Source organism: Pezoporus occidentalis, unplaced genomic scaffold (assembly GCF_034315485.1).
Source record: "Pezoporus occidentalis ecotype Australia unplaced genomic scaffold, CSIRO_AGI_Poc_V1 ctg70, whole genome shotgun sequence".
Classification (NCBI taxonomy): domain Eukaryota; kingdom Metazoa; phylum Chordata; class Aves; order Psittaciformes; family Psittacidae; genus Pezoporus; species Pezoporus occidentalis.
Genome location: NW_026916053.1, coordinates 3597022 through 3620757, shown reverse-complemented (window position 1 = coordinate 3620757; position 23736 = coordinate 3597022). Strand labels below are relative to the sequence as shown.

At 46.2% G+C, this 23736-nt stretch overlaps 2 long non-coding RNA genes across 10 annotated transcripts in view; both read right to left on the bottom strand.

The window, feature by feature from the left end:
* Window positions 1-37: 37 nt before the first annotated feature.
* On the bottom strand, window positions 38-6381 carry LOC134175822 (uncharacterized). Its single transcript, XR_009969154.1, has 3 exons — window positions 6102-6381; window positions 2854-2898; window positions 38-365 (listed from the first exon to the last, which is right to left on the bottom strand). It is a non-coding gene; the product is annotated as an uncharacterized LOC134175822 (long non-coding RNA).
* Window positions 6382-10423: 4042 nt separating this feature from the next.
* LOC134175918 (uncharacterized) overlaps window positions 10424-23736 on the bottom strand; it is a 53186-nt gene continuing 39873 nt past the window's right edge. The window contains exons 3-4 of one of the 9 annotated variants that reach the window (XR_009969185.1): window positions 12803-13375; window positions 10424-11118 (exon numbers count right to left, since the gene is read on the bottom strand). This is a non-coding gene — a long non-coding RNA (uncharacterized LOC134175918). Of the gene's footprint in view, window positions 11119-11759; window positions 13376-18002; window positions 19281-19306; window positions 19941-22632; window positions 22763-23736 lie in introns of those variants that run through there. The other 8 variants (XR_009969195.1, XR_009969190.1, XR_009969188.1 and 5 more) reach the window with 8 other exon arrangements.

Genomic DNA, 23736 nt, shown 5'->3' with positions numbered 1-23736 from the left:
CAATCCCACATTTCCTCTGCTCACCAGTGGAAAAAAAAGCAATGAAGAATAATCAGAGAAAAACATACAAAATGTTGTGACAGCTCAGAATTCATTGCTCTGTTGTACCAAGCAGCGATGCAAATGGGACCGTGGGGAAGATCACCTGCAATGTGGTCTTTCCTTCTTATCCACTGGCTGTGCTTCTGGCTCTGTGTCCGATGGGAATATTTACTCTTCCTTTAGCAGCAGCACAAACTCCCCCGTACCAAGGAAGGGAACAAGTGCGATGGCAGCATCCTAGATGAGATGCCTGCAGCGTGAGCCATGCATGGGAAGCAGTGCAGAGCATCAGCACAGGGGTTTGGGCTTGGGCTCCAGCTGAGCTGCCATGGTCAACACAGCATGTTTGTACAGCAAGAGATCATATCAGAGCAACACCCTTCCTCTTTACGTGTGTTTTTGTAGCGCAATAGCAATTGAGCTATCCATTTCACACCACTTCTTTCTGGCTGGGAGACTACAGAAAGAGGTTATTTTCAGCCACCAAAGTTTTACTTTAATTTTTTCCTTAATAAAGACTGATGAAAAAAGTAACATTATAGCCGAGGCATGAACTTTTAATGACTTTATATCATAATAATTTTAGAAGATCACTGTTGAACTGAGTCTTTCAACTCTTTTTGCTTTGGCTTCAAAAGCTGACACAAATGTTGCTCCAGATCTCAGGTACCATGCTGTTTGCTCTGCCCAATCCCCTCTGCAGATTTTGGTAAGCGTTGCCATTGCAGTGTGATGAAGTACAGATGCTTATTGACAAACATATATTGATTGATCTATCACCTCCCTTATAATGCAGGAGATGGTCATGAGCAGCATGTGTTTGTGAAGAATATATTCCAGCATGATAAGTTAGCTGTATTGGAAAGATTTCCAGATAGCGATTGATTTTCCAGGCTATAATTAGCTCAGAGATTGCAAACATAGAAAATATTGCTCCAGACATTGATTTGTTTAATTGTTCATAGCACCAACGCTATGGTGCGACTGCAAAGCACATCACATGCTTCCCGCAGAGAAAGACTTTGGATAAATATTGCTCCTGTAAACACAGAGAAGAAATCATGTGTGTAATTGTGTTGCTGTCTCAGATAAGGTCTGGGTCTCACTTGTTCTGGCTGATTTTGAAAACCCAGCCGTGTAGTTCCAGATTCACGGAGCTGCTTTTAATCACCATCACAAGGATTCATAGGGATGCTGCGAGCTGGCTACCAAAGGACTCTGGTTGCAACCTGCAGCAACGTGACATATCCCAGCAAGGCTGTGTTCTGCTAGTCTGCTGCTGCATCCTGCTCCCTGCAGGGATGCTTTATCAGTTCAAACTTCACACTTTTTACACTGCTGATGTACAGTGCAGCAAACTGCACTGCTGATGCTAGTGCAGCAAACGCCATGCATGCACATGGGTTACATCAGACTCTGCCCTAACCATCCCTCAGGGTTCCCATGAAATAAGTCCCATTGACCACAGCTTTGGCCATGCTCAAATCCTTTCTCTTTTTCTTCCCCTGGCCCTGCAGCAGCCAGAATTCAAGGCTCAGCCTCACATACTGGAGAGGTTTAGAGGACACAGCTTTAACTTGGTGGCTGCCATGTATTTGTTATCTAAAGCAACACTTGCCTATGCCATTTCCTTGTTATAATTAGAGAGAAACTTAATCAGTTCAGCTTCTTGCTGAAGCAGGCCTGACTTTGCACTTGGTGTGCTGAAAGGCATTAGACAGTGACAAGCTGCAGCATCTCCTGCAGTCGGCAGAGACCAGAAGTCAGTCTCTGCAGTGTCATCCTCCCTCCGGTCCTGTGGCATCACTAGGGTACACCATGCCACCAGTTGCTTTGCAGCTGCTCTCTGCTGTTAGTGCTTATTCTGGTTTTTAATTCTCTTAATTCTCAGTTGACCAAGGACAGTAACTGCTCCCAAGAGTGTCCATGGCCACAAGCAGACATATTATTAACCCTCTATAAGACACCCTATGGCTGCTTTATCATCCCCACACATCCCAGAGCTCATGGACAAAGCGGGGTGAAGCCAGCCCCACTAATACAGGAGATGCTCCCACCCCACTCTCCCCAGCAGCTACAAGATGCATTTACACAGGCAAATATTCCCTGGACCTGCCAGCTCTGGAATGTCTTTTCTCCCCATTGCCCATCCCTAACTGCCAGCTGAAGAAAGATGTCTCTTGTCTTCTTTGGAGGGGATTTTGGGTCCTCCCCAGTGATGTGCATGAGCTGGTCAGTGCTTTGTGCTGGTGACTCAGTGGCCTCATAACGCACACAGGGTGGGGTGGTTGTTTCTTATGGAAAATAGGAGTAGTTACGTCCAGTAACAACATAAAAAAAAATCCCCCAAACCAAGCTTCCTCTTCTAAAGAGGTTTCTATTTCTCTCTAACAGGGTAATGACACGTATTTTCTGATGAGGCAAAGCCAGGAGAGCCCAAGAGAGGCAAACCAAGGACACTGCAGTTAGGGAGGTTATTAGAACGATTTCCTCTCGTTGCCCAACTGTACCAGCCACTAAACAAATCAGTTGAGTCACTTCTCTAAAGACCTTGCAAATTAGGAAGGTTGGGCAAACAGCAAAACCCCCCAGAAAAGATCATTTCCAGGCTACAGGGATTACGTATTTTGACACAAGTCACACGGGGATTTGACAGCTGAGATTTCTTCCAGACCCTGTGAAACCTCAGGAAGGAACAAGAGATGTTCATTTTTAAAAGCCCCAAACCTTATAATACTAAAAGTAGCCGAACTGGGCAATCTGATTTGGTTGAGAAAAATGCTTTGGCAACTATAAAATTCCCAGACATACTCATTCCAGCAAAACCTTGGGAAGAGTCTCAGGAGATGGGAAGTGCTGCAGTGAAAGTAAATTAAGTAAGACATTAATGAGCTGTGTGCCTTTCCCTTCCTTCCCTGCAGCAAATTCAGGGGTGAGCAGCATCAGACCAGGGCATGGACCCTCCTCCTGTATGTGCAGTCATTGCACCAGCCGGCTTCCAATCTGGAATGGTATTAATGGGGGCATCTTTAAGCAAGAATCCTATAGGAGAAAAGGTGTAGAAGGAAAGGATGAGATGACGATGTTCTCTTTATCTCACCTGGTTTCCTGGGAAGAGGGATCTGGGATGTGGATAAGAGGAGTGAACTGCAAGTGCTTTTCCCACTTCCCTATGCCCAGGACAGATGGGTATGAAAAAAGTCGGGTATTTCACCCCAAGAATCTATCTAGCATTTGTGTCAGTGAATCCCCCATGCATGAGGGCACAGCGGCGACTGCTGGGACACCAGTATTGAGGTGCACCAGGCAGCCCCCCCCAAAACACGCACTTTTGGGGTTAGGCAATAAAGAGGTACTTTGGGGGTTACCCACTCCCTTGCCGATATGGAACGATTTGCACAATGACCTGCGGGAGTTTCTCAGTTTTCAGCTCCCCTCGGAATTCCTACCGGGATAAGGACGGAGCAGGCTTAGCCCAGTCTCACTCTCCCATCTAGTGGTAAGACAAGGAAAGGTGGTCCAGGCGGGAAGAACGCGCTTCCTGAGGCTTTCGGAGGCGGGTATCGTTATCGGCTCAGTTAAACCCATCTTTCCCAGCACTCTGGGGACTGGGAATGTCACCAACCTGATCCAGAGGGAAACATAACGAAATGCGAAGGTGGCTCCGAGTCCTTCTCTGCATCCAACGGGGTTTGGGGGGCTCCTACTCCAGGAATAAGCCACGAAGAAGAGAAAGGAGGGAATAAACCCCAGGTAAAACAGTCTGTACCGAAAAGCATGCACTTCCTGAGTGAAATAGTATCTTCTAAATCACTCGTGGTGGATGGGAGGCAAAAAGCTGTAGAGCAGAGTGAGAACCACATCTGCCCACAAATAAATAGCCTCTCACCTTCAAACAACCCTCCCTGCTGCTCCGGCTCAATACAGACACAGCTTTACAGCTCCTCACATCCCCCCACATGTAAGCCCCATAGACACCACACTGCCTTCCTGGAAAGGCCTCTGTGGCCCCCCAAAATAGCGAGGGGAGGTGCGAGCAGCACAGGCTGATTGCAGACACGATTAGGGACCCACAGGAAACGCGTGGTCAGAAGCATGAGCTGGGGCTGTGCTCACTGAGCATGGTGTGCAGAGCCTGATATTTCAGCAGAGCAACAGGCTTGAAGGCCTCTTCTAGGAGGCTGAAGCAGGGCAAATGGGGTTACTTTGAGCTGTAAAGCTGGGTTTTATTTCAGCCAGACCCGCAGGGCTGGATGGGAAGGGTTTCACCTCTCCTGCAAAACTTGAAGGTGCTCAAAGCCCAAAAATCCCCAATTTTTTCCATGAGGAACTGGTGCAGAACCAGCTCAGTGACTAGCCCCACAGTGGTGTCACTGATGGAGAGACATGGGGCTGAGGTCCTGGTGTCCCAAATTCAGGTTGCTGCCATTCGCACTCCAGTGTATGAAGACCTGAGATGCGGAATGGATGCACTCGTATAGCAGATTAATACTCTCATGTCAGATCGAAGAATGATGGCATTCCCTGGAAAGTTAGATGATGTTTCCTTTTGAGCCAATAAGGCCAAAAGCACAAAGGAAAAGAAAAGTTCTCTCTCACAGGTCAGCTGTTTATAAACCTTGGAGGTGCAAGTGCTCAGCTTGCATTACTGTGATACAAAAGGCTTTCCCAGGGCAGCACATTGCTAACCGTGGCATCACCCACATAGTCTGCAGCACTATGGACTCACCTGGAAGAAGATAACTCAAATGAGCACTGTACTCATTCCCACACTGCCAGATTATTAAGATAGGTGCTGGGCAGGTTTGGAGGTCAGGTAAAAGGGAAATGCTCCATCGCTGGCAGTGTTCAAGGCCAGGTTGGATGGGACTTTGATCAATCTGGTCTAGTGAAAGGTGACCCTGCCTGGGGCAGGGGTCTGGAACTGGATGAGCTTTAAGGTCCTTTCCAGTGCAAACTACTCTATGATATCTTCTGCAGAAGGAATGCAGTGCTCTGGGTGGTTTCTCAAGCAGCACCCACATGCAGGTCAGATCCAGCATCAGGCACCTTCAGGGGATGCATGAGGCTGCGTTGGTCTATGTTCACTGGAATGGGACATCATTGGACTGTATCTGATGCAGGTGGGACCAGGCTGAGTGTCGGCCAAGGTTGCTGGGCATTAGCTCAGCCACTGAATCCCTCAGATACTCCCAATGTCAGGAGAGGGCAGCCTTCACTGCAGACTGATGGGGCTGGGAGGGCAAGAGGCATCTGCACCCAACTGGCCCCAGCACAGTGAGGGCTGTGACTTTTAAGAAGAGCTTACATGAGAAAGTTTATGTGATGGCCAGGGTGGAAAAAGGGGTGTGCATATGAAAAAGACACCTTTCTCTGCTGCTGGCAGGAGTTCAGCACTGTCCTGTCTGGATGCCCTGGATGTGATTCACACAGCCAAGCTGGTGGGACACAAGGGTCCCCTGAAGCAAAGCTCACCATGACCAGCTGCTCCAAAATCCCTCTTCAGCAGGCTTGTATATGTGTATATACACAAATAAAGTTTCTTTTTTTCATTGCAAGCCCATCTACATGCACCAGGCTCATCCACTTGGCTGCAATAGCAACACACATGAGTGGGGATCCAGGTGGGACGCCCTGGTCTTGCATCTCCAGTGATGGCCCTGCAAAGCCCCCCTGGAAACAGCATTCCCTGCTACAGCAATAAGAAAAAGTTAATGAAAAGACAAGCTGGAAGCACAGTTAATGCTACTGCTGCGATACCTCATTTGAGCTGCAAATAAATGGTACAGTTCTGCCTCCTACCAGAGGTGTCATTGGGGAAAATCATTCCTTCCTTCTCTAAACAGCACCACATTGTTTCTGCTTCTCAACTTGCTGCCAACTTGGTGTCACAGTCTATTTTTCCATGACAATGATCTGTTTACCTGGCAGTGGTGATACCCTCTGTTCAGCCTCCCACCCTCCAGACAAGCATAAAAGACAGTCAAAAATAGATTCACCTAGGAAAGCAGAATAAATAAGGGCTGCTCTTAGCATGTGAATAGCTAATGAAGACCCACTTTGCAGTCTTGGCATATTCATCAGCTTCAGCAGATCATTGCTGATTGTGGCTGCAGCTACTTTAGTCTGCTTTGCTCATTATACCCAGGTCAAACGAAACGCGCACGGAACCGTGGCAGAAATGATAAGAGCCAATGGAGGTGGCCACGGTGGTGACCCATCCCAACTGGAAAATTATCCGTTAGGGCTTTTTATAGCCCATTGCATGGAGCTATTTCATCTAGCAGCAAGAGGTAGGTCACTTCCAATCACCAAGGGCGAGATCCAGCTCATCACACTGTCTCAATTAACAAGAGACGAGTCTCAACGGTCCTGCCTGGTAGAACACACAGGCTCCAAACATGCATTTTGGGAGTTGCTTAGCATTCACCACCACACTAATGTGCCTGTATTGCACAATGGACTGTCCAGACCAACCTGGGTAAGGGTTGAGCAGGGTGGTGGGTCTATTTGTCACCCAGCTGCTAGGAACAGCTCTGATAACCACTGCCACCTTCTCCTCTGCCCAGAAAGGCTTTTCCCTCTTAGCAAGAGATTTGCAACCAGCTGTTAGAGTCCTGGGAAACTTACAGTGAATAACAGACATAAATACACTATAAGCTATACAAATATAGGCAATCCCCTAACAGGATTTTCTTCTTAAGCATCTTAGGACACTGATTTCTTCCTTTCCTGACACCAAAACTGGAGGGCTCAGGGACTGCAGGTGAATGAAGTTTTAATGCTATGGTTGCTAATAACCTGGGAAAGATGAAAGGGAACAAAAACAAGAAAGAAAGAAAGAGCCAGCCGGATCCTGGCTCAGCACAAGTACCTGTGTCTTGATTAATTTGCTGCTAAACTTGTGGCAATGGATAAAGCCAGAAGAGGGATGCTGCACCATGAAGCACCATTGCCAGGTGACTCTGCTGCAATCTGGATTACACTGCTGTAAAACCTGCTTTAGTTCTTGTCTGATCCAACCCCAAGACCCCGTGGATGGCGATTGCTCCCAGACCTTTCTCTGCCCCTAATCCAGCAAACCATCCTCTTCTCACCAGTTTTGGGTCAAAGGAAAGTGTTGTTGTTAGGCTACCTCTATTTTAAGGTCTTTTAATGATTTCCACCTCTGTGATTACACTAATTAGCTCACTGGTTTCTAATGGCTGCATAGTAGCTTGTATCAGACTCCCATTAATCACAGTGCTAGCGAGCCTTGTTAAGAATCCCTGATTTTTAACAGTATGATTTGAATTTACTCAATGCAAAAGTAATCTGAAGGGGGAAGAGAAGTCAATAGGAATAGACACTGTCTTTGCCAGCAGCTTAGCAGAGAGCCTCTTTGATATATATATAGAGCTGTTATGATTTACAAGAGCCCGCCAACCGCTTGCTTAGCATCTGTAATAAAAAAAGCAAGGTAAGTTTGAAGTTTCTAATCACAACTATTAAAGGCTCCTTCTCACTTGCTTTGATTCGAGGCAGTTCACTGACACATTCAAACGGGATCAAAAACTCAAACAATTGACAACACATCTCCTTCGTCGTGGTAGCTGTAACCAAGCACTTGCTGCAGCTCTACCATCTCCATGTCAAACCCAGGACATGGCAGAAATAAAGATCTAAGAGGAGGTTAAGTCTTTGCTGCTGGAACAACATTGCTCTGAGCCCTCCCAAGACCTTCCTATAAATCCTCATCTAGGGAAACTATTTGATGTGCTAAAGGGCCTCTCAAGATAAGCAAAATTAAGAACAAAGCAGCCCACATTGGATAGCTTAAACACACACACAGGGGAATGACCATCACTGTGGTTATGATAGGGAAAAAATAATATTTAACACTACTTAATAGGAGAAATTCCAAAGCCTGTACAAAAGTCTCCCTTTCCCCATCCCTTTCCAACCCTACACGTCAGCCCTTCCTCAGAAAAGCAATTGTCACCTTCATAGCATCCTGCAACCTGTTTAAGCTCTGGTCCTTACTGGAGGAGTGCATCCTGGTGGGCACAGGGAGGGCTGTGGCACCAGTGGCAGTGAGTTGGCCTGGAAAAGCAGTTTCCAAAGGAAAGCATGGAGGCAGCAAGCCAGGGCCAACACAAGAGGCTGCTGAAGCTCCTACAAGAGGATGCTAGTAAAATAACAGCACTTAAATGCAGTTCCCAGGCAGAAATCACACTTTGCTCAGCTGTTTGTGACCTTCATCAGCACCTTCAACACAGGTGCTGCTGATATCTTCAATGAGCACCTCTTTACCCACAGTTATCCCATGCTGGCTTTTAGAACATGACCTGCATGCTCATGGTGGGGATGGGATAACAGCGTGGCATGGGGATTAACTACACCAGACCTTGAGCAGCAGCCGCAGCATCTCTGCTACTGCAGGAGGGTAATCATTGTCTCCTGTGGGTTGTTCTTATAGGAGCAACCTCTCTATTTAGTTATTTTGCATCTCTTCAATCTCTAAGCAGCAGTCTTCACTAACTGCAAAGTTCAGCAACAAAGGATGTCTGGTCTGGCTGCAGTGAGTGGTCTTTCTCCTGTACCTCGACATGCCAATCTGGGCTCTGTATGATGATGAAGAGGGTGGCCGAGCCCCAGTTCAAAGAGCTGCTTCAGTGCAGCATAATTTTAGAGAGCACTAAGGACAACGTTCTTAGCAGGAGGGACAAGGGTTATGCTGCTCTTGCCTGCCAAGGCTGGCTCTGACAAGGAGGAAGAAGCAGGGAGCCTTCGTTTCCTAAAGCTAAGAGGCTGAAGAGCCCCCATGACAAGCAAACCGTTAAAAAGAGAAAGTAACAATAATACTGAACAAAATATTGCTTCAGGGAGAAATTTCTGCTTGGTTTTAGCCCAGATGTTGATATTGCGCACTCAGAAATGACCGTGTGGAAACACATTTACAGTATGCCATTAGACAGTGCGTGAAAGCCAAAGAGCTGCGTTTGCAAGGCAGGAATTAAAGCATTTAAAAATTGAAAGCCATTTGAAAAACGCCATTTGAGAGGCATTTTCTTCTCTGAAAGAGAAGTTATGAGTAGAGAGACTGAGCTTCCCCAAAGCAAGTCCAATGCTCCACTTGGTGTCTGCAGGAGGGGCTTTGGTAGGAACCAGCCATCACCTCTGCGCCCATAGGAAATCCAGTGGGTTAACCCCTCAAACCAACCTCTGTTCCTGCCCACAGCTCCCCTGCATCACCTCATTTGCAAACAAGCACCCCTGTGCCCAGGAGCACATCTGGAGTGGGGGGGATCAGCAGCATGCCAGATGTCCCCAGGGCAAGCACTTCCCACAATGGGAACAGATACCCATCCTGCCTAATGCCTGCACCACTGGAGATGCTCTGTGTGTAAAGCCGAAAGAAAGCTTACCCATACAGCACCCTTAGCAACTCCACATGATGATCCCACAAAGCATAAAGGGATGCTGCTTCTGAAATTAATGAATGTCATCATTTCAAAACCTGAAGCCCTTGGGAGGAGGGAATCCCGAGCCCTGTGGGGAGTCGCAGGCAGAGGCTGAGCAGAGCTTTTCAGGTGGCTCACAGCAAGGCTCATGCAACAGAGGTGATTGCTCTGCACTTTGCATATTCCCTCTGTGCACCGGGCTGGGATTTTTCATTTCATCCATAATTCATATCTCGCTGCAGCGATTCTACACAGGCAGTACGGGACCTCAGCATGGGTAATAACAAGGGAAAGAGAGAGATGCTTTTTGTCGCCAGACAGCAAACTGTAGAGCCTGGGTCCAGACAACACCTTCATTTTACCCCAACTTCCTTATAAGAAAAGATGTGAATAGACAGGGGAATAAGGGCTCGGAGTGGGGATGGACGAGGTGCCAGTGTGTGTGCAGCCTGCTGAGGGGTGCAAGAAACCCCTTTGCCTTGTATGGTCCAGCCTGGCTCAGAGTTGTGCATCCCACCAGAGCTTTGCTCTTGGGTCCCTATCAGCCAGGACTGCAGGTGACCACTGCAAACCCCACATAAGCCCAGTTCCAAATCCCCTGTCTTGGCTCTGTGTATAGCCAGGAGTGACTGTGCACAGCAGCCAGCACCACCTCCAGCCTGGATACATGAAAAAGCCATCACTGACCAAACCCAGGGTGGACCATAAGCTTTTGGGGCCAGGCTGCTTCTCTTCTTCACCTGGCTCCAGCAGTGCTGAAGGGTGACAGTCTTGGTTATCGCTGTGGATGGGGAGGTCGCTGTGCTGCTCTGGCTGCATCCCATACACCAAGCAGCCTGTGCTCACTCTCAGGGCTATAAAGCTTTCTCCCGTAACCTCACTGCCTTTCCTCTCCATAACACATAGCCTGAAAAAAACCCCACAACCCAGTTTGTCAGAAACCAAAGTGTTTTGTGAGATTAAAATGTAAATGTTGCTCTCGGCTTTGCAGAGGGGGTTTGTTATTTTACTTCTGACTCTGCGAGGAAATAGATTCTTGATAACTGTGGAGCTGCTGCTGCCCAACCGCTGCTGCAAACAGCCAAGCCCGAAATGAATAAATCCTCTGTCAGCCAGCTCTGAAAACCAACTTGCTGCTGGTTCGGAGAAATATTGGGAATTTCAAAGCAGCCTTGCACAAGGGGGGTGTAATTACAGCAGCTTCTCCTGCACTGCCTGGGTTTCCCTGGGTTTGAGAGGAGAGGGGAATGCAGAATGTCCTCTTTGACAGTGCTCATAATAACAGCTTTATATTAACTTTTTACTATGTTTATTGACTTGAAAATACGGGGAAAGGGCTGTGTCGGGTGCCATGCTTTGCACTGTGTCACCTACGAACACCTGAATGGGGAGCTGAAAATAATTCACATCAAATTCCTGCCTGGCTTGGCTCCAGGTTGCAGCCTCGTGGCTTTAAAAAGGTCTGGCTGAACCCAAAAGGAAGGGATCTGTTTTCTTGTCTTCCCATGATGTCTCTTTTCTCTGGACTCTCTGACTCTGCAGAGATGTGCACTGCTCGCAGCATCCACCATGCACCATGGTCTGCGAATTATCCAGGCACCTTGTATATCCAGACTGCTGTAAATGTGGTGAACTTAAAGGGAAAAATAATAAGGATGAGTCTGTTTGCTTTCTGCTGACCACCAAAGCTCTCAGCCAACCACCAGCGTAGTCAGAAGTGAGCTGCTGGGATTTGTGCATCCCAAGTTAGCACACATTTAAACGGCTGAACTTTGGTATAAGAAGCTCTTGGCTCTCAGTTGAAAACTATGACCAACATAAATATTCACAGCTTCATTGCCAAAAAGCACCATGAGTTTAAATTAACCTTTTATGCATGATATATATAATAACCTGAATACAACCAGCAGCTTGACCAGCAGCGCTTGGAAATGATCAGTAAGGCAAGAATCACTCAGAGGATTAATTTGGAGAACAATTTCAAAACCTGAGATATATGAAAATGAGCAGACCACACATTAATAGAGCTTGAGCCTGATCTGTAAACTTAGCTACTCACTTTTTATCCCTTAAGTAAACCAGGAAGAGTAATGTATTTATAGCCTCTTGACGTAAGTAGCCTCAGTGAAATATTGTATGTAATAAATATTCTGCCATCTCAGAAAGCTTATGGGACAAAGCAGCACCGAGGCACTGCAAAGGCAAACTCTACGTGGCTAAAGATTCTTGATGAGCTGCCAGCCAGCTGAAAACATCACAAATGAGAGAAAGCAATGAAAATAGAGACTTTATTAATATAGGATAGAGTTTTATTAACCCGACCGCAAGGCAGGGTCACTGGATAAGGTCTTTTGCCTTTCTGCTTTGCAGGGCACATTTACTCGTTCCTTCCAACCATCACCTTGGAGGTTGATCAGCTTTATCCCAACAGTTTATTGTTTGTCTTTCATTTCCTCCACTGTTTTTCCCCTCCTTCCTTTCTGATGCGAAGATCACAAGATCTTGGCCCTTTTTCCCTGACCCATGCTGCCAGCATTGCTTTTTATGGAATTACAAATCACAGTGCATCCACGTTAAAACAAAAAGTGTTCCTCACCATTTTTAAATAAGGATGTCATTTGTAAATGCTTTATTCATAATTAATGGAATTATTACTGGGTGCAGCCACATTCTTCATCCATGTACTGTAAGATATGTTGTAAAGTGCATTAGTAAAAAGCTTTATGGATGAGGATATGACAACCTGGCTGTGAAGCACATTATGGGATCTACTGTAGCTATTGTTGCAACAATCTTTATGCAAGATTTTAAGCTATAAGCCAGCCAGGGGCTGATTGATAGTGTAAATGTTAATAATTAATAATAGGATAATGTTGATAACTATGATTCTATGATGAGTATGGATTTTTTAGTTAGTATTATGCTAATATGCATTATTCACTGAATCATAAAATTACATTAGGGCTGAGCAAGTCTCTCTAGCTTTCTTCGTCTGTACCCCTGATGAGTCAATTCTGCTCTTTCCGAGCATTCCCAAGCCAGCCTGGCTTCCTGCATGAAACCTAGGGGTTAAGAAGTACATTTTAAAACAAATTCAGAGCTCTGAGTATGTGCTTATGAGACCGAGGTGTAAAGTCATGGCCTTTGGGACACAAGTACCACAAACCTGCCCGCTCTAGGCATGACAGACCCATGATCTGAGGGACCCTCTGCTGCTTTTACAAGGAGATAGGTTAAAATGAAGCCATTGCCACTGCAGATTTCTTTCGCTGAAGTGCAGCATCCTCCAGCAAGTTAAAACCATCAGGCATGCTTACCTTTTGTAATGGGTGCTGGAAGGTCCTTGCGTTGGTGAGCAAGTGGTAACACAGGTGGGGTGTAAAGATGGAGGCATAGGGGAGAGAAGTAGAAAGCTGAAAGGTGGCTCAATGGTGGTGTCACTGTTTTACAGCTGACATTATCCTTGCCTATATCTGCTAGACAGGATGAAAATGGGCATCGCGTCACGTTGGGTGAAGTTAATGTCTGTTTGCTGCCAGGCACAGACTGCTCCAAGGATGTGAATAGCCAATAGCAGCCTCAAAAATCAGGATTTAGATACTGTGTAATGGCCCCTGGGACATGTTGGATTCAAAGGCTCCCAGTGGGGAGATCTCCCCTTCTCCAGCCCAGCAGTGGCTGTCTCCATCACTCGTCTCATGCCTGCCCTCGCAGGACCAGATGTATGATTTTGCCTTCTCTAGTTTCAAAGACTAAAATGCAGGAGAGCTCATTCCTGGTACTCAGCAGGTTTGCAGATAACCAATGCCAAAGGCATCCAGCATACTGAGCTCACTGGTGTTTTCCTGTTGGCACCGTCTCTGATGAGGAGGGGTGTGCTCCATGAACCTCTGTAATGACATTTTAATTCCTTAAACCAGGCTAATACCCACCCAGCTCCCTGGCAATGTGGGAACACAGCTTATTGACTACTCTGAGAGCGATGTTGAGGGAGAGCTGAAAAGTGGTAGTGCAGGAATCCTCTTCGAAGGAAATTAATATCGGTAGCTTTTTCTTAGAGAGATGAGAGCCCTCGGAGCTGATCCCCAGATTACTTTCCTTATCCCTCCTCCTTCCCCACCTCTTTGATTCTGTGTTCGGCTTCTCACTGTTTTCATTTCAGATAAACCCACAAGCACACTTCCGTGTGGATGTCACCCGGATCCACTCCCTCCCGGTCCACAGACACTCTGTCTCTTCTCTCACTTACATTAGTATCAATTATTTACAGCAGGGATGCTAAACCATGAAAATGAAGTTGCAGCAAAGCTCTGCCTCGGCTCAGTACCCCACACTGGTTGCAGGTTCCAGAGCTCCCCTGCTATTTGTACTTGGCCTTGCGGATGGGGGTAAAAATCATATAGGGAGTGTATTGGGCAAGCTTGTCTATAGGGAAAGCATTTCCACAGTGACAAGGGTTTGGAGCAGCACAGCTCCTTCGTGTGCTTGCCAGAAGGTTTCCTTTGCTTCTTTTTTTCCTCTCCTTCCACAGAGGCTTCCTCCCATGGGAAAACAGCATTTGGAGGAAGGAGACCATCTGCCTGCCCACCGGGGATGGAGCTGACACCCAAAAGCAGGGTGCAGCCAGACTGCCAGGGGCTGCACTGCACCAGTACTGTAGCCATTTCCCTCATTCTGCTTCCCATGGGTATAATGTCTCTTCTGGGAGCCCATAATTTGGGGGAAGAAGCTCCTTCCCTCTCATAGCATCCAGTGCTATGAGGTTTAAACAGGGCTCTCGCACTATCACTGATGAGCTCCTTAAATGACCAAACGCATAAAGGATTTTTTTTAATGAATAGTATCAAAATATGAATAACTAACATCTCAGTTAAATGAGGATGCTATACAGCTTAGAACAGTATAAATACAAGTGTCTGGACTCTGTTCATGCATTTACTCTTTGGATCCAGAAGTACTTTACCTCCATTGGAAAGTGCATTGCTAAGTGAGGTGATGCTCACACCCTTGACCTTGGAACAGTGCCTACGTTTAAATTTCCAGTAATTCTCAGTGCTGTTCAGATCAATCCCTGCTTGCACCAGAGATGCTGTCCTTTCCTAGTCTTGCTTCAACTGCTTGCCCAGCACATTCCCATTCTGCTGGTTATGACTCAGGAAAGTGAAAAGAGAACCCTTGAGAAAATAAAAAGAACAAATAAACCTTTTGAAACCTATTTTGAAACAGTAGAGACTATTCAGAGAGTGAAGAACCCCCTGATTGCAACCAGAGCCTGCAGATGCTGAGCAAGCTGGTCTTGACCCACTATGGGTAGCAAGGGGATCACCCCATGAGACCCTATCATGCCCTGAGGTTGCAAAGCTCCAAGCCTACAACACAGCTCCTTAAAGGAAGCCTTCAATCACCAGTGGCCACTTCAGCCCTGGATGAGTGATGCGGGGCACCTCTGAGCATCCCTGTGAGCGTGCAGTGGCTGTGGTCCATGCTGTGGTGATGGCGAGGAGGTGAAGGGCAGAGCTTGCCTTGGCTGGAGGTTTCCATCACTCAAGCAGATGCTTGAGACCTTCAGGAAGCCTTCAGGCAAGTCCTGTCCCTAGCCCCAAATGAGCCCTTAGCTGATGCTCTGCTGTCACCCACGCATGTGATTTTAGGCAGACACAGAGTCACTCGCAGAGGAGAGGTATGCAAGGGAGGACAGAGAGAAGGAAGGGTGTTTTACCCTGCTGTGAGTCACTTCATTAGCCCTGACCCTGTTTGACCCTTTTACTGTTATATCAGCCTAACTGTTTATTTTCCTCGTAAAACCAAACCGAGATCGATCGCCTTTGTCTCAAAGCCCTTTATGTGTCTTGGCGCCCAGGAACAGCCCTGCCGTTAGCAACAGGCCTAATGCAAATGGGATCTTTGGGAAGCAGGGATGGTTTGAAGCAGACACGAAGCCGACCTCCCCATCTTCCTCCCTTTTCCTGATTAAGTTTCATCTATTGCATTTAAAAGAGAAATGATATCTATTTATTTTAAAAGTAAATGTATGATGCTATCTAGATATGGTGGGTCTCTGTTGTATATGCCGTCTGTACAATCAATAACCGTGTCTTACTGGGGATTTAAATATTAGTCTTCAAAATCCACGTCTAGAGCACCAGATTTATTTGTGTGAAAATATACCCTTTCTTGCTTAAGGAAGGATATTAATTATAGATGCAAACCCATAAATCTTCTGGCTTTAGGTGAGATATCTGCTGGATTATAAATATGAATAGGAGATGAGGGTCCTGCTTTTCCTATTATTACTATTATTCTTATTACTCACTGGTTATTATTTGCTATATGATCGGTATCTTCAGGTGGGTCAAACATTACTGGGGAATGGGGAGCTAAGCCTTCAAAGGGTGCACACATGTTGAATTCATTAAAAGGTTTTCTATCCCAGCCTTACTCCCTGCTGCATTTCACAGTCTGGTCCATCATTAAACACCCTGCTCAGGCCTCTTCACCTCCTCTCCATCCTGTTTTTGGTACCTTATTTCATTGCACTGCTTTTGCCAGATCATATCAATCTCCCTAATGTTTATTAATGATGTCCTGTGCATCTTATTGACAATATGCTATTGTTTCCAAGGTTCTGCTTCAACACCAGGCCTGGAAAGCAGCCAAGCCAGAAGCCACTGAGGACCTCAATATCACGCAGGGCTTTGAGGGAGGTGATAATTTTCTTCTCCACCATTTATTATGGCAGACCTGGGAACAGCAGTAATAAGCCACAAGGGCTTGATTGTCCAAGGAGCTGAGCACCCAGAATACCAAGTGGAGGATCTGTTTCAGCTAGGATGCCACAACTTTAATGTGACGGTCCCAGTGAGGCTCAGCACCTCGCAGGGCAGGGCTGGTGGGGCCTCCCCATAACATCACCTCAGAGCTGAAGAATTCAGTATTCCCAGTTAATTCAACACAAACCAATACAGGATCACATCACAGTGGGTCTCCCATCCGTTACCAAGTGCTCCAGAGTCAGGAATGCCAATTAATGAGAGTTAAATTTCAGAGTTCATTGAGGACCTCAGGGCTTGCTGCCTTTGCTGTTGGTTCCCTGCTGATCTCTGCCGCTGCAGCCGTGCTGGTTGCTCTGTGGTCCATCAAGGACCAAACAAAGCCAGATGCCAACTGCAAAGGGCCAGGTGCTCGCAAGCATTGGCAGAAGCAAAAGGCATGGAGCTAAGCTGGTGTGCACCAGGATTCCTAAAGGTACCTCTTGCAGGTGCAGCACTGCTGTGGGTTGCTGACCAAATAGGAGAACACAGGATCTCAAACTAAATTCGTATAACACCCTACCCTGAAATTAATAGGACCTTGTATGCCAGGACTGTAACCACAGGGCTCTGTGTAAGGTCTGCTTTTTTGAATTAGATTCCTGTGCTTAAATGAATTAAGTGAGCTGTCGGTATATTAAATGATTTAATGCCTTCTTCGGTTTTGCAGTGGAATCCTAATGAAAATACTCTTCAGTATAAAATGCTGAATAAATTAAATGGTGAAGTGTTTTAATAAACAGTCTGTTGTTACGGTGAACCACATTAAAGTAGTGTTTATGTCTATGGTAATGATGCTGCCCTGGCTTTTTAAAAGAATTTTTGCTGGTTCAGGCTTTTTGTGACAAAACATAAGCATTGTGCTTAAGTTATGCAGTTCAAAAACAGCTGTATGGTTCTTGGGCCAAATCCTGAAATCGATGGAAATCTTGTTGGCTGGCTAACATGGAGCTGGATTAAATGGTGTTTGGAGCAGAGGACTCTTGCAGACTGAATTGGAGCTGCCTGCTGCCCTCTGCCCTCCGCAGGAGATGCAGGAGTGTGTGTGGGTTTACCTACAGCATTTGGCAGCATCCTGCAGTGCTGCCTCCTGCCCACTGATTAATAAACTGGATTATCAGATGTGCCTCTCGGGTGCTGGTCACAGCAGCAAAGAGGTGGCAGGCACTGGGGACAGCAATGGCAGCTTGAATCATGCCAGAGCTAAATCCAGCACAGCTCAGGGCCCAGAGTCCCTGGTGGTGCTCAGCCGGTGGGCAGCAGGGATAAGACAAGGTCCCAGCCTCCCAGCTTCAGGGATGGAGCCCTAAATTTACAGCTGCAGAGATTCTGCTATTGAAGAACCACAGCGAAGTCACAAATAAGCAGTGGAGGGGCTTAAAAGTCTTTCTTTGCTCATCCCAAGTTAAGGAAACAAATTACATCTCTTTCATATTCTTTATATAAGATAAAGACTTGCTTTTAAAGGTAAAGACCTTGTCAGAACATAAAGTCTCTTATATATAAATCAACTATGAAACAACTTTAAATATCCTGCTTTTGGATATCAGTTATCTACTCACCTCCACCTGCCACAGTATTTCTTTGGAAGGAAAATCTTTTCCTGCCACTGTTTTCAGGCTTCAAAACATAGAAATAATGTCCCAGTATCCAAATGAAAAAATAATTTAAATTGCATATATACACACACACATACATATACCTGTTTGGTCCCCAGTACACCCGGATGCACAATAAGATGTGTGCTCGCGTTTGCAGATCAGTCCCAGAAGAAGACAGTGGGTGGCTCCTGGAGCTGCCCAAGTGAGGGGTCTGCAGCCAGGCTCCTGCTGAAGACTTGCCATGAAAGGAGAAATTCCAGCAGCTCCCAAGCCAGAGAGCAGAGATGCGGAGGAGTTCCTCCACAAAGCTTCACTGTGCATGATCATGGCTCTCCCATTCCGCGATTCCTGGGTGTAGATGAGTGTTACCAAACTACACATTTTTCCTCACAGTTTCAGCACCTTTTAAGGATTACGGATGTGTCATTTCCCTTTTATCAAGCTAAAACAGCAGACAGGGATCAGCACGATTTAACTGCACCACTGCAGGTTCTTCATGTACTTGTTTCAAGCTGCTTTCTTCAGCACTGCATTTTGGGGTTATCTTATAGCAGAGAGGTGTCGGCAGGGTTGGATTTATTTGGGTTTATAGTACTTTTCCAGCCTTTCCACTGCCAAAGATGAGGCACTAATAACATTGAGGTGTCTGCGTGAGTCTCCACCAAGGGCAGATCAATAACTCTGACAAAAGTGAATTGTCCCACTCAGTGCTCTGGGATGATGACTTATGTAGTTGTTATTAGGAACACTGTAAAATCAAAGAAGGACCACCCCATCTGTGTGGTGTGGGTGTCTCTTTGTTAATTCAGTGATTTTTGGTGGATGCAGGATATGCCTTAAAACATCAAAAAAAAACCCAACAGAATTGCTTTGAAATGGCCAGTGATGATGAAACCATCTATGGGGAAGTTGTTCTGATGTTACTTCTCCCAGTTTAAAAAATATACCCTTCCCAGCCTGGATTTTACAGTGTCAGCTTCCAGTCACCGGCTCTTTTTATAGCTCTGTCTATTAGATTGAAGAGCTCTCCCTTTCTGCATTTCTGCCTGAATACATCTGGATTGTCATTAAGCCATCCCTTAACCTTCTCTTTGTTAAGCTAAGCGCATTGGGGTCCTTGAATCTGTCACTATAAGGCATGTTTTGCAATGCTTCAGTCATTCTCGTGTGCCCTCTCCCATTCATCACCATCCTTCTTGAGTTGCGGACACCGGGAATAGCTGCAGTGCCCCACTAGATGTTACACTGGAGATACTTCACTCTGCTGCTTTATCCAGTTGTGCAATAGGATCTGTCTTCCTCCCAGTGAAATCCTGGTTCCTGGAAGCTTGCCCACATTAAACCTCCTGGTGTTTGCTTATATCTGGTTCACCAAAGACGCAGGTCTGAAGAAGAGGCAGAGCCACATACCAACCGTGCTCCTACTCCAAATCTTAACCAGCAAGCTTTGATTGTAATGAGTTTTGATTTTCTACCATGTGCTTAAAATGATGAACTGAAACACAGCCACTTGGGATGATTCTCTGATATGTTTAAACATATCAGCGGGGTTTTCATCCGTTTAGCTCATGCCGTGTTGATTTCACATTGTTTTAGCTTCCTAATAAATGAGACAACATTAAGTTAAACGCCTCGCAGAAGTCAAACTTGGCCCTGTTGATGAAATGTACTAAATCAATCAAATCTATAATCACATTCTTGAAAAATTATATCAATTTCATTTAATAAGATCTATTTTCCATTAGCTCGTGTTGATTGTAATTAGTTATTCTCCTTAAATTGGTATTAATCAAGGCCCTTATCAGCTCTCCCATTCTTTCTCACAAAATCAACATCAAACAATCAGATTTATAATTACACAAGTCATCCTCCTCATCGATGTTCAGGCATTGGCACAGTGTCAGTGCTGCTTCGGGCTTCTGGAAAGCTCCTCACCCTGGAATGCTCCTGGGACAGAGTCTAAAACTCTCAGGCACTGAATCCTGAGGGCTGCTGATCACAGGAAAAATCCTCTAGCTGTAGCAGCAGTTGTTTAACATCCTGAGCTGGAACCACAGATACTTCACATCATCACATTACACCAATACCTCCCCTAGCTTTTTTCCCCAAAATAGAGAAATTAAATATTTAGCGTCTGCCTTTTATGCATTCCTTTTTTAATGTCTGCTATTCTGTCTAGACAACTACTTTTAGTCTCTTATATCTAAAGAGCGCTTCCCTGTTGCCCTCGGCTCTGCAAGCCATAGGTTTCACCTAACAGCCTTCTGCCTGGGGCTGGGTTATGTTCATTATTACTCGCTTTCTTTTCTTTCCTCTCTGTGATTTCCAACCTACTCTTGCTCCCCTTTGAGCTTCTCTTTTTAACCAGAACAACCTTCTCTTTCCCAATGCTGAGATTTTCCTAGATTCCCTAGAAGCCAGCGTGCCTTTAAACAAAGAGTGGCCAAATACTATTCACGTTCACTGTTTTAAATCTTCCAGGTGACCTGGCTTACATCACTGAAAAGCAAAGGGACCTACAGTCAGCTCAGCCTTTCTTCTGTCTGTGCCCAGCACGTGTAATCGAAACGGGGTCACCTCTGTGCTGGCTGTATCTAGTTTTTGGATCTGTGATCGGCTCTCCAGCTGTCAATATGATCTTGTCGAAGATCCTTCTGGTTTTGGGGAGGAAACACTCTTCTATGGCGTATAGAAAAACCCAAACCCAGCAGTGTGAGCCCTCCAGCTCACATCATTCGGGTTGAGGTTCCCCAGAACATCATAGGGAAATCTTCTTAAATATTACAGATATGTGACTTAAGGAGCCAATAGCTCCTGTTTTCTAATGAGAGTTGATGGTCGGGAGAAGCATCTTCTTGGCTTTTATTTGTACTTGAGGTCACTTTCTCTTATGTTTTAGTGGTGCTTGGAACGCAGCAATGTCACTTCTCATATTGATTGTCCCTCCTGCACCTTCTTTGCCCACTCGATTCTTTCTAAATAGGTTACAGCTATTGATTTTAATATTCCAGGCACATGGATTTTTCTCCCCAAGTTTAAGTCATGCTCTCCAGGTAGAATTTATACTCATAAATTAGTCGTTCCCAGCTTTTTGCATTGCTCAGACTCTCCGCACTGCTGTACAGGCAATTAATGTTCTCCCCATCATTTCCCTAGGTGTATTCATTAGCTCCTTTCTCAGCAGCTTCATTTTCTTCCTTGGGCCAGGGTTGGGGGTGGATGCCAAAGGATTTCTGTGCTTCTCCACAGTCTCCAGTGCCTGTTCCTGCTCACCCAGTCCAAGTATCCCTCCTTCCAGAAAGGCTACCAGCCTAGACAGCTAGCAGGAGAAAGGGAAAACCTCAGTAGAAGGGAAAACCTCAGCCCAGTTGCAGCACAGATGGATTTTGGGGTCAACATGGCAGTGGATGCAGAATGAGTCAAAAACCAATCCGTCATAAGTCTGCTTCAGATGGTCTCCAACCACTAGTTCTCCCGGCAGCCACTTCCCATGTTCAGCTCAACCTGCTGTGACTAAAGGCTTCATTACAGTCTCAGTAGACAAACATCCACAGCCTTTCCCTCACCCACTAAGCAGGTCACCTTGTCATGGAAGGAGATGAGTTCAAGCAGGACCTGCCTTTCATAAACCCAGGCTGAGTGGGCTTGATCCCTGGTTGTTCTGTGTGTGCCACATGATGGCACTCAAGATTATCTGCTCCATAACCTGGCACCAAGGTCAGGCTGGGAGGTCTGTAGTTCCCTGAATCCCCCTTCTGGCCCACTCTTGCAGATGGGCATCACATTCACTGTCACCCAGTCTTGAAGATGGGCATCTCATTCAGTATCACCCAGTCTTGCAGATGGGCATCTCATTCAGTATCACCCAGTCTTGCAGATGGGCACCACATTCACTATCCCCCAATCTTGCAGGTGGGCATCTCATTCAGTATCACCCAGTCTTGCAGATGGGCATCACATTCACTATCACCCAGTCTTGCAGATGGGCATCTCATTCAGTATCACCCAGTCTTGCAGATGGGCACCACATTCACTATCCCCCAATCTTGCAGATGGGCATCTCATTCAGTATCACCCAGTCTTGCAGATGGGCATCACATTCACTATCACCCAATCTTGCAGATGGGCACCACATTCACTATCCCCCAATCTTGCAGATGGGCACCACATTCACTATCCCCCAGTTAACTGGGACACCCCTGTTGAGACAGGATGGCCAATAAATGATGGAAAGAAGAATGCTCCCACCAGCATTGTCTTCATTTTAACAGGCTTTATTGGAAAGCAAATAAAAAACACATGACCCCCCCCACACACACCCCTAAATCTGTTCTTGGAGGTCCTAAACAGGTTGCAGCCAGGGGTTGGAACAGAGACTTGTGGTGGTTTTGAAGTGTCCCATCGGGGTGGTTTTATTTGCAAGTTGTGCACATTAATGTATGGTTAGCATATCAAAGCACAGCAATTCTCCAGGCTCAGCCCTTGCTGGGCTCAGTGGCTGGGGCTGTGCCTGTCCCTGCTCTTGAAAATAACCCTCCATCTTCTTTAATCCAGCAGAGAATTTAGGGGCAAGACTGTAAACAGAGAAGTGGTGAAGTACAAGAGAAGAGAGCAGAAAGTCTGTAAAATAAACAAGCTACAAAATGCCTCCAGGTTGCTCTAAATTATGCATCCTTCCTGTTGGGAGATGTTCAAGGTTGTCTATTCCTTTGAATGGCTTTCCTCCTGGATACTCACCTTCATTTTCTGGGATGCCTCTGCAGTGGGTTTATGCTTATTTTTCCTTCCCTTTCACTGCATTTTTAACATCTTCTTTGTTACCTTTTAAAATGCAGAGCATGATGAGCGATGTCCCCCCTCAGCTGGGCTGCGGGGGAATGGGAAAGGGATAAATGGTGTCTAGTAAGAGGTCAGTGCCTGCTGCAGGGCTAGCAGCATCCCAAACCCCTTGCGGCGGTTTCCCCCTGTTTAAGCCCAGGGCAGATGGATGATGCAGTGTCTGCAGAGACCCTGCACAGACCCCATTGCTCCCAGCCCTGGTCCATTGCTTGTGCAGAGCTAGGAGCTTCACTAATACAAGCTGAATCCCTGAGCCTCCTGCCAAAAAGCATAGGGGCTGTTCTGGGAAAAAGCCTGAGCAGCTCGTTTCCTTAATGCAGTCGGTGCTCTCTTCAGTTATGAATTTCATTTTTAAATTGTAGCTTCTACCTTTTCTATTTTTTTTTATCATTTTATTATTAAAACCTCTAAATTTCATTAGTTTGCACTTACAAAAATAAACCTGGCATCGAGTAGTGAGCTCTCTGAGATTGTGTCATCAATTTACCCTGCCACCGAAGCAGCCCCGTGTCACGCCTGGCACGGTGACAGCACCCAACTTCAGTCCTGCGGCTGCCTGCGTCACCTGCACTGCCTGGAGGCCAAGAGGTACTTTCATGGACTTTTGTCATTAGGAACTTTGGTTTCAAGGTTTCAGGGGGAAGAGGAAAAAAAAAACCAACCAAAAAAGGAAGTTGATTGTAAATTTAATTCCTGCATCTTAGTCATTTCTGGACCACGGGTCATTAACCACGCATTAGTACCATCAGTACCATTTTTCATAGGGGCTGCACCAGTGACATGGGGCACGGCTGCTGCATCCTGGAGCATCCTGCCTGCAGCCTGCAGGCATCTCAGTGTGGAGGGGGGCACTCAAAGCCTGTGGGCTTGGCAGTGTTTTACTAGGCAAATTCCAGAGGAGAGCCAGAACGGTGGCAGTGCTGAGTGTGCTGGTAGCGTACCAACATCCTCGGAGTGAGGACTTCTCTGTATTTTACATTAAAACACCTCCTTGTCTTATAA